This window comes from Musa acuminata, chromosome BXJ3-1, assembly GCF_036884655.1.
Source record: "Musa acuminata AAA Group cultivar baxijiao chromosome BXJ3-1, Cavendish_Baxijiao_AAA, whole genome shotgun sequence".
NCBI lineage: Eukaryota > Viridiplantae > Streptophyta > Magnoliopsida > Zingiberales > Musaceae > Musa > Musa acuminata.
In genome coordinates, this window is record NC_088349.1 from 17,127,851 (window position 1) to 17,138,038 (window position 10,188).

Sequence of the window (10,188 nt, forward strand, 5' to 3'; positions counted from 1 at the left end):
CGGGGTTGCAGAGGTCAACCGCCGATTGGGCAACAAGCTGCAAGAGAGGACGATGCACCGAAGAATCGGACGAAGCGCCAACCAATGACGTGCCGGGCAACAGAATGTCAATTCGCATTGTAATAATTGTCTAGATCGGAGTAGAATTTTAGCTTGTGTGTGCAGGATTAACTACGATAACGACGAAGACATAAAGCAAAACAAAGTGTCGGAGTCAAGCACGAAGGATTCATTGCAAGTTCAAGAGTTCGACGGAAGTCCGAAGGTTTGTCGGGAATGCTGCCGGAACTAGCCGAGAATGAGTAGGGAGCTTGCCGAAGGGATTTTCGGAAGCTCGCCGGAAGGTTCGTTGGAAGTTCGCGGAGCTCGCCGAGAAAGATCGGAGCTTGCCGAAGAAGCTCATTGGAACTCGTCAAGATCAAATCGTGAAGTTTAGGAGCTTGCCAGGAGTCCGCAGAATGGTTTCCGAGAGTTTATTGGAAAACTGTCGGAAGTTCGCCGGAAGCTCGCCGGAAAAAGTCTTGACTTACGAACTTTGTAATAGCTTAGAAAATGTCTTTAAATTCGTAGTTAGCATGTTAATTAGGGTTAGGATTAGGTGTTAATCTTATAACCTAAGTAGGGGCCAATTGGGCCCGAGTTCGGACTGGTTTGGGCCAAGTTTGGAGCCCAACCAGTGAGCTGAATTGGCCTAGGCGGTAGCACCGCCAGCATCGGGAACATAAGAGAATTCAAATTTTTGGAGCCCAAATTTGAATCCTCTTGAGGCCTATAAATACCCCTCAAGTCTCAGCTGAGAATACAACTTCTTGAGCAGCAAGTGATTAAGAGAAAAGTCTTAGAAGAGTCTTTGCTAGTCTTGTTTTCAATTTGCTAGTGTTCACCTCCTTCTTTCTTGCTGAAAATATGTAAGAGAGTGAACCACTTGTAAAAGTTGTAAGAGGGGTATTTACCCTTCCCTTTCAAGAGATTTGCTAGTGGAAGGTGGGAGCCTCATCGAAGAGGGGCCTCGCAAGTGGATGTAGGTCATTTGACCGAACCACTATAAAATCGGCGTAATCTCTGGTTTGCATTTACTTATTGTCATTTATATTACTGCAAACCATTTGCACTTTAATGCTATACTGCTTTGTCTCCGTCTTACTTATCTCTTTAGTTAAATCAGTTAAAACGCATTCGAAACGGTTTTAAACGAAAACGTTGCTTTTATCGTACGAAGTTTCCGAAAAGTGTTTAAATCGTGAAAAGTTTATCACACTTCACCGCTGCACTAATTCACCCCCCCCTCTTAGTGCCGCTCCGATCCTAACAATTGGTATTAGAGCCTGGTATTTCTCATTTCGGATTTACACCCGAGAGAAATGGCTCTTCATGGCTTTCAAGAGGGCTTATCGGTTTTTTGTCTACCGTTGTTTAACGGATTGGACTACACTTATTGGAAAACTCGAATGAGAGTTTTCTTGATTTCTATGAATTTGGATTTCTGGAATATCGTTGAAAATAGTTTTCAACTTCCCTCTAAACCGATGAACGAATGGTCGGATTTGGAGAAGAAATATTTTTCTTTAAACGCAAAGGCTATGATTGCCTTATTTTGCGCTTTGGACAAAAATGAGTTCAATCGGATTTCTACGTGCGAAACGGCTTTCGATATTTGCTGAACACTTGAAATCACACACGAGGGAACTAGTAGAGTCAAAGACTCGAAAGTTAACATTTTATTGCATGATTTTGAGCTTTTTCAAATGCAACCAAGCGAGACTATAGGCGACATGTACACCCGTTTCACGGATGTCGTCAATAATCTAAGAGTTCTTGGTAAATCTTTTTCGAATTTTGATCTCGTAAGCAAGATCTTAAGATCCCTTCCAAAAAGGTGGGATTCTAAAATAACCACAATACAAGAAACAAAAGATTTAAATATTTTTCCACTTGAAGAACTAATTGGTTTGTTGATGACATATGAAATGGTGCACAATGCACATGATGAACAAAATCACCTTCCAAAGAACAGGAAAGATTTGGAACTCCGGACAAATGGATACCACTTGAGCAATGACTCAAGTGATGAGGACAATGATGAACTTGAATTTCGAACACTAAATCTTAATAAGTTTATTAAACAAAAATCTAAAATAAATAATGAACTTGAACGGAGGAAGAGGCCAAAGAAGAGGAAGGCAACCAAGGATGAATCAAGAACTTCCAAAGGTGAAACGGCGAATTGGGTTTTGACGGGCTTCGACTACAAGGTAAGTAACTCAACTCTCTTGAATTATTTTGAAATTACTTGATGTTTTCCATGATGCATTTTCTCTTTTCTTTTGAATAATTATTTTTCTTGAAAATTGTATGTTTTATGTTAATAGAATAAAATGTTAGATTTAAATAATCATATATATGTGCTTGAGAAGCAAGAATGTGTATTTTGATGATTTCCATATTAACCTTCAATGATGATGCATGGTTTTTATATGGAAGGCTTGATGATTTTTTTTTAAAAACCTTGTCTTTGGTTTTCAAATATGATGTATGTTTTTGACATAAGAACAAAACTTGAGCATGCTAATATAAAGTCAATCACATAAATTAAAACTAAAGAAGTTTTAGTTATCTATAAGAATCATTCAAAATTATGTTCAATGAAACCATTGCATAATGATGTAATGAAAATATTAAACATTTTGAAACCATGTTTTAGTGTCATGCATAATGATCATGCTTAATAAATTTTGAAATTATGCATATGAATCTTGTGATTTATGGATTATTGATTTTTACCATAATGAAAGTGCCTTATTAATCTTTGTTATAATAAATCTTACACTTTCGGTTTTAAACATTATACATGTTTTTATTTGGTATAAGTGAAATAAAATCATATGAATTGAAACAACTAAAAAGAGGAAAATATTTTTTCCTTGAAAAATTATTTTTCTCTATCCTATTGATCTTGATGTTTATTATGATAAATCTATGTATACCATTTTGAATCTCTTGAAAGTAATGTTGATATTTTGATGATTTTGATGATTTAAATTTGAAATGAGTTTTATCAAAATCATAATATTGATTTCTTGGAATAACATGAGATTACCTTTGATGATCATTTTGATTCATGGAATTTTGGATTCATGACTTGGTCTTACATTTGTTTATGAGATGGTTGAAATCTTTGTACGTTTGAATTCTTCCCTTCTCCTTTCAATTTATGCATGTTATATGTTAAAGATTTAAAACCATGTTTTGGTATCATGCATATCTAAGAAATATTGACGTGACAAATTGAATAAGTTGAAAATGAATGATAATTTTTCTCTTGAATATAACTTGTGATATTTTTTATATAAATCATCATTTTGATTTCTCGACATTCGATACATGAGATTTTATTATAAATCAAAATTTCTCATTAATCGATCTTCTACGATTTTACTTGCTATTCTCTTGAGAGGAGATTTTCTAAATGAATCATGATTTTTCCTTGTGAGTTCTTGGAGTTATTACTTGATTTTTCTTTTAAAACAAGATCTCTTCTTTGTACTCCTATGATTTTTCTTGATATTTTATTTAAAGAAGATATTTACTATATGAATCATGTCTTTTAGTATTCAAATGATTTTATCCTTCATGACATGATTTCTTTGTATTTATGGCTTGCATGGCTTGAAATGTTTTGGTATAATGCATGCAATGATGAAATATTCATAAAGTTAAAATGATGTATGCAATACTTATGATAATAATGTACATAATGTATTTATTGCATATGATGTGTATCATGAATGCTTTAAATGATGAATGTTTGGTATCATGATCAACATGTTGATAAATGCTTAAAAATTTTAATGTTTGAGTATCATGTATGATATGCTTATTAATGATGATTGATTTATTTTTCGGTATCGTGCATGAAAAATAAGGTTATTGAAATTGTGTATGTTTTAATTTGAATATATAATGATGCACAAATAAGAATGATACTTACCTTTGTCATAATATGAAAATTGATATAAGGGTCTTCCCTTCTTTTTGACAATGACAAAGAGGGAGCAAGAATTTCTAGCGTGAACATCATGAAAAGAGGCAAACTAACTAGCTTGCACAATTCAAGATGAAAGCAAAAATTGCACTTCTCAAAAGAGAAGATGCAAATGTAACATTTGCCAAATTGTTTGCTTGCCTCATGTAAAACATTATCTCTTGCTAGTTTGGCATTTTTGCTAGCTTGTATGTTGCAAAACTTGATCACTTTTTCAAATATTTTGCTAGCTTACACTTTGCAAAGAAAGCAAAAATGACACTTCTAGAAGAAAGAGCTTGTTATTTTGAACATCACAAGCTTGCCTATCTTAAGGAACAAAAATTGTAAAAGTGCTATCTTGCCTGTCTCAAGAAGCAAAACTTGCAACTTGCACATTGCAATAGGAAGCAAGAATTATGAGCTTACACAAGAAAGCTATCTTGCATTTGCTTTCGAAATTTTTGCTAGCTTGTATATTGTGAAACTTACATATCGTAAAAATTGCTAGCTTGTAGTCTAAAGAGAAGCAAAAAGTTGCTATCTCAAAAGAAGCAAATGTGCTATCTTGCCTATCTTAAGAGGAAAAAATGCTAACTTGCACATCTAGCAAAACTTGACAAATTTGCATATTTCAAGAAGCAAGAGTTGCTTTCTTGAACATCTCAATATTACTAGCTTGCATGATGTAGAACTTACTATCTTGAACATTACCAAAAGTGCTATCTTATATGCTGTAAAACTTGCATATCTAAAACTTGATAGCTTGAATGTCCTAAGCATGATGCATTACTTGCTAAATTTTCTAGCTTCAAAATTGCATCATGATAAAACTTAATATTATGTTTTTCATGCAATGAGTTGAACTTATATTACAAACACAATTGCATCAAGAGTTGCTTTCTTGAACATCTCAATATTACTAGCTTGCATGATGTAGAACTTACTATCTTGAACATTACCAAAAGTGCTATCTTATATGCTGTAAAACTTGCATATCTAAAACTTGATAGCTTGAATGTCCTAAGCATGATGCATTACTTGCTAAATTTTCTAGCTTCAAAATTGCATCATGATAAAACTTAATATTATGTTTTTCATGCAATGAGTTGTACTTCTCCTTTTTGTTGATGACAAAGGGGGAGAAGTATGTTGATGACATGATATGCATAAGTCTATGCATGAGTTCATAATGACATGTTGCAAGTATTCATGATGAATATTGCAATGACTTGAATTCAGTTTGAATTCAAGTTTGAATTCAAGGTTCTATCAATATGGCATATTGATAGGGGGAGTTTATTTAAACTCCGGGAGTCAAGTTTAACTCCGTCATCAATTGGTTGTCATCATCAAAAAGGGGGAGATTGTTGAATCTCGTATTTTGATGATGAAACCAATTGATAATTATGTTTATGTTTAACTGCATTTTGAGTGATGCAGGTCTACTCGATCAGGATTAGACAGTTAACGCAGGAGGAATTGACATTGCACCGGAGGAGATCACATCAAGATATTGGACGGCAGAAGGCTTCGGACGTTGGGCATCGGGCCAAGGAGAGCGAAATTACGCCAAGGATATCGGGGTTGCGGAGGTCAACCGCCGATTGGGCAACAAGCTGCAAGAGAGGACGATGCACCGAAGAATCGGACGAAGTGTCAACCAATGACGTGCTGGGCAACAGAATGTCAATTCGCGTTGTAATAATTGTCTAGATCGGAGTAGAATTTTAGCTTGTGTGTGCAGGATTAACTACGATAACGACGAAGACATAAAGCAAAACAAAGTGTCGGAGTCAAGCACGAAGGATTCATTGTGAGTTCAAGAGTTCGACGGAAGTTCGAAGGTTTGTCGGGAATGCTGCCGGAACTAGCCGAGAATGAGTAGGGAGCTTGCCGAAGGGATTTTCGGAAGCTCGCCGGAAGGTTCGTTGGAAGTTCGCGGAGCTCCCCGAGAAAGATCGGAGCTTGCCGAAGAAGCTCGTTGGAACTCGTCAAGATCAAATCGTGAAGTCTAGGAGCTTGCCGGGAGTCCGCAGAATGGTTTTCGAGAGTTTATCGGAAAACCGTCGGAAGTTCCCCGGAAGCTCGCCGGAAAAAGTCTTGACTTACGAACTTTGTAATAGCTTAGAAAATGTCTTTAAATTCGTAGTTAGCATGTTAATTAGGGTTAGGATTAGGTGTTAATCTTATAACCCAAGTGGGGGCCAATTGGGCCCGAGTTCGGACTAGTTTGGGCCAAGTTTGGAGCCCAACCAGTGAGCTAAATTGGCCTAGGCGATGGCACCGCCTAGGCTGGGCGGTGGCACCACCCAGCACCCGAGAGCTGGGCGGTGACACCTCCTGGGCTGGGCGGTTGCATCGCCCAGCACCCGAGCACTGGGCGGTGGCACCGCCAGCATCGGGAACATAAGAGAATTCAAATTTTTGGAGCCCAAATTTGAATCCTCTTGAGGCCTATAAATACCCCTCAAGTCTCAATTGAGAATACAACTTCTTGAGCAGCAAGTGATTAAGAGAAAAGTCTTAGAAAAGTCTTTGCTAGTCTTGTTTTCAATTTGCTAGTGTTCACCTCCTTCTTTCTTGCTGAAAATCTATAAGAGAGTGAACCACTTGTAAAAGTTGTAAGAGGGGTATTTACCCTTCCATTTCAAGAGATTTGCTAGTGGAAGGTGGGAGCCTCATCGAAGAGGGGCCTCGCAAGTGGATGTAGGTCATTTGACCGAACCACTATAAAATCGGCGTAATCTCTGGTTTGCATTTACTTATTGTCATTTATATTACTGCAAACCATTTGCACTTTAATGCTATACTGCTTTGTCTCCGTTTTACTTATCTCTTCAGTTAAAACGCAATCGAAATGGTTTTAAATGAAAACGTTGCTTTTATCGTACGAAGTTTCCGAAAAGTGTTTAAATCGTGAAAAGTTTATCGCATTTCACCGCTGCACTAATTCACTCCCCCCTTTTAGTGCCGCTCCGATCCTAACAGAGAGAAGAAACCACTGTACAAGATTCAACGGAATGTTAATGTCCCAATTAGGGGAACCGTGAACAAGGACGATCTCAACAACTTTCAACCAAATTGGTCAAGTACTATTGAAGTGCCTCTTGAAGTCTTAAAACCCTATTTAGCCAAGAGTATATTACAACAACCCACTTACCTCAATCCAAGATTCAATATGACTCGAATTAGGATTGTTCTCACCCAAATAGGGGCATCTACTAAGCAATGGGGTACAGTTGTCCTATAAGAAAAGTAGTAGATGTGTGTGTCCTACAAGGAAAGACCTATAAGAGAAATCCTAATTGCTATACTCATAAGAAAAGTTCTTAAATTTTAAGGACTTAAGACACCTCTCTCTCTCTCTATAAAACAAGAGGTGTACTTCTATCTAAAGAAAACCAAGAAGCCCCGATATGAGTTTAGTCAGCCTTAGCTATTTCAATCCCAGAATAGAGAAGAGAAGAGAGGAGAAGAGAGAAGAAAATAATTTTGTATGGTACAACCCATCCTTCCTAATGTAGCCTTTTTCTTTCGGTTCGAACAGCTAAAACCCCACATCAAAGCTTTATTATCTACTACAAGAAATTTCAAAAACATATTGTTCAAGCCTTAGGAGGAGGTTCTAATAATAAGAGAGATGGAGAAAATCAAAACGAATAGTAAGACGAAAACAACAAAGAGCACCCAACTGTTGTCTAAAGACAACATGCTTTCTTATGCATTTATAAGCTTTTTATTATGCCTTTTATTTCATTATTTCAAGTATTGTAGTTAGCACTTTGACTTTAAAAAAAATAAGTTTTTTTCAATTTTATGCTTAATTTTTCTTAGATAGTTCTTTGTTTCACCAAAACTTTTATTTAAAAGATGGTATTGAGTCGACGGATTATTGAATCCGTTTTATGCTTGATCCTTATCTACCACTATTATAAAAAAAGACATATGACAACCATTCAAGGGAGATTTATTTTTATAAAAATATTATAGATACCATATGATGCCTAAACGAAGAGAAACCTTTAAGGGTGAGAAACTCTCTCATATCTTTTTTTTTTTTTTCCTTTCTCTTCTCTCCACCTTTCTCAATCTTCAATCATTATAACAACATTAACACTATCACAAAACACCACTACTGAAAAGGAGCAATAAAATCAACAACTAATCATCATCAATATAGCCCATGTTGATAACCACCGCCCTACGTGTCACATCTTCGTGATCAATCACTATTTCATCATTCAAGGCCAAGAACATTAAGAACATTGTATCCTTTTAAGAGTTGTTTATAGGAAAAATGTTCTCTCAAGGCTTAAGTAATATATCAACTCAAGGATTAAAATTGATCCAATATCTTAATTGTATGATTTGTTTAGAATTAACTCTTGACATATTTCTTTTTTATCCTTCCACTCAAAAGTGAGCTTTATAATCCTTCTTATTTTTCTTTACTTAGTTATTTTATACTTACTTATCTAGTTTATTAAATTATTATCTAAACTAATCGAAAAGTAAATTAAATCACGATGAAAGATGAATTAGCATCTTCATTGTCACCTCCCATCTTTCTCAAGTTCTTTCGACTTAATCACTTCTTATTATAATTTTATTCTTTTTATTGATCAGTGGAACACTTAGAAATTTGATAAGTAGATCTGATAAGGGCTTCTTATGGTAATACATATGACTTGGATATCCTGCTGGCATCGTGCAATAAATAAAGAGACTTATTATACTATATATCAATCATGAGTCTCTGCAAAGTATGATATATTAGTTTTTGAGAAAATAAAAAGATCATTTGTGAATATTAATGAGCAACCAAAGGATTGCAAATGTTGTTGTTATAGTTAGTCTTGCTCCCTTTGAGATTCGTGATCAGAGTATGATATTTTACAAATATTGATATTTTTATTAGTCAACCAATATTATCAATATAGTCTCGCTCGCTTTGAAATATGTGATCAGGGCATAATATTTCACAACTTTTGTTCTTATAATCTATCGAGTATTATTGATATAGTTTTGCTGGCTTTGAGCTTCTTAATCACATGATATTTCATGATGTCTTTCTCTTTTCTTCGTTTTTCCGTCTCTTCACCCTTAGGATGATAAGAATAAAAATATTACTATTTATAATCTCTTATTTATTATTTATTATTTTATTAATTTTTTATTATTATTTTAAAACTATCTTTTACTTTTTTTTTTTCTCCTCTTATTTTTCATCTTTCCTTTCCTTTTCTTATTTCTCCTCAAAGGATAGTGTCGACGCTAACGATGGATGACAGAAAACATAATAACACCAGTATAAATAATAGCATAATAACACCAGTATTTATTTTTTAAAAGAATTATAAATAATAAAAATTGTTAATAATAAATGAGAGCTTCTCAGAATAATAACACCAGTATTATGACCATGCATTGCTCGCAGCAAAGGGTCAAACGACAGTCACGTCGGTCCTCGCCCGTTCTCCCTCGTCCTGCGCACCGCCCACACCAACCCTTCACCACCGCCTCGCTGTCGCTCGCTGCACATCTCCTTTTGTTTCGAGCACCGAGCCGCTTCGCTTCGGAGGAGACAGGGTAGACACGAAGCTTAGCGCCACCGCGACGGGTTCCTTTCTCTCTTCTCGTCTTTCCTTCTTTTCCGACACACAGAAGATAAAAGAGAAAGGGGACCAGACATGTGAGAAGCTAAAGTACGTGAGATGGAGATCTCGTCTCTTCCACTTCACTTTTGCTTTTCCCTCTGTGGTCGTCATCCACGTCCAACTTTGGGGAAGTCACAGAATATTATTGCCCACTGGATTGCAACTTAAAGGTGGCACCTTCCACGAGGCTGCCTCCGGGAACCCATAGCATGCATCCCATATCTCTCTCTCTCTCTCTCTCTCTCTCCCTCCGGCCCTGTGAAATTGAACGTATTGATTTCTCTACAGGTTGAAATTGAATAAGGTTCTAACTCACTCTCAACATGTGTTACTTCATGTTGTAATTGTTGTAATTGTGAGATACATCAGGATTTAAACTAATCCGGATCCAACGTTTCAGCTAGTCATAAATCCGATGTTAAAAGTGATGAGAGATTCCATCTATAGGTGTTTTTGCAAAAGCAGTATCAGGATATACCTAATAAAATTCCTCTCATATTTAAATTA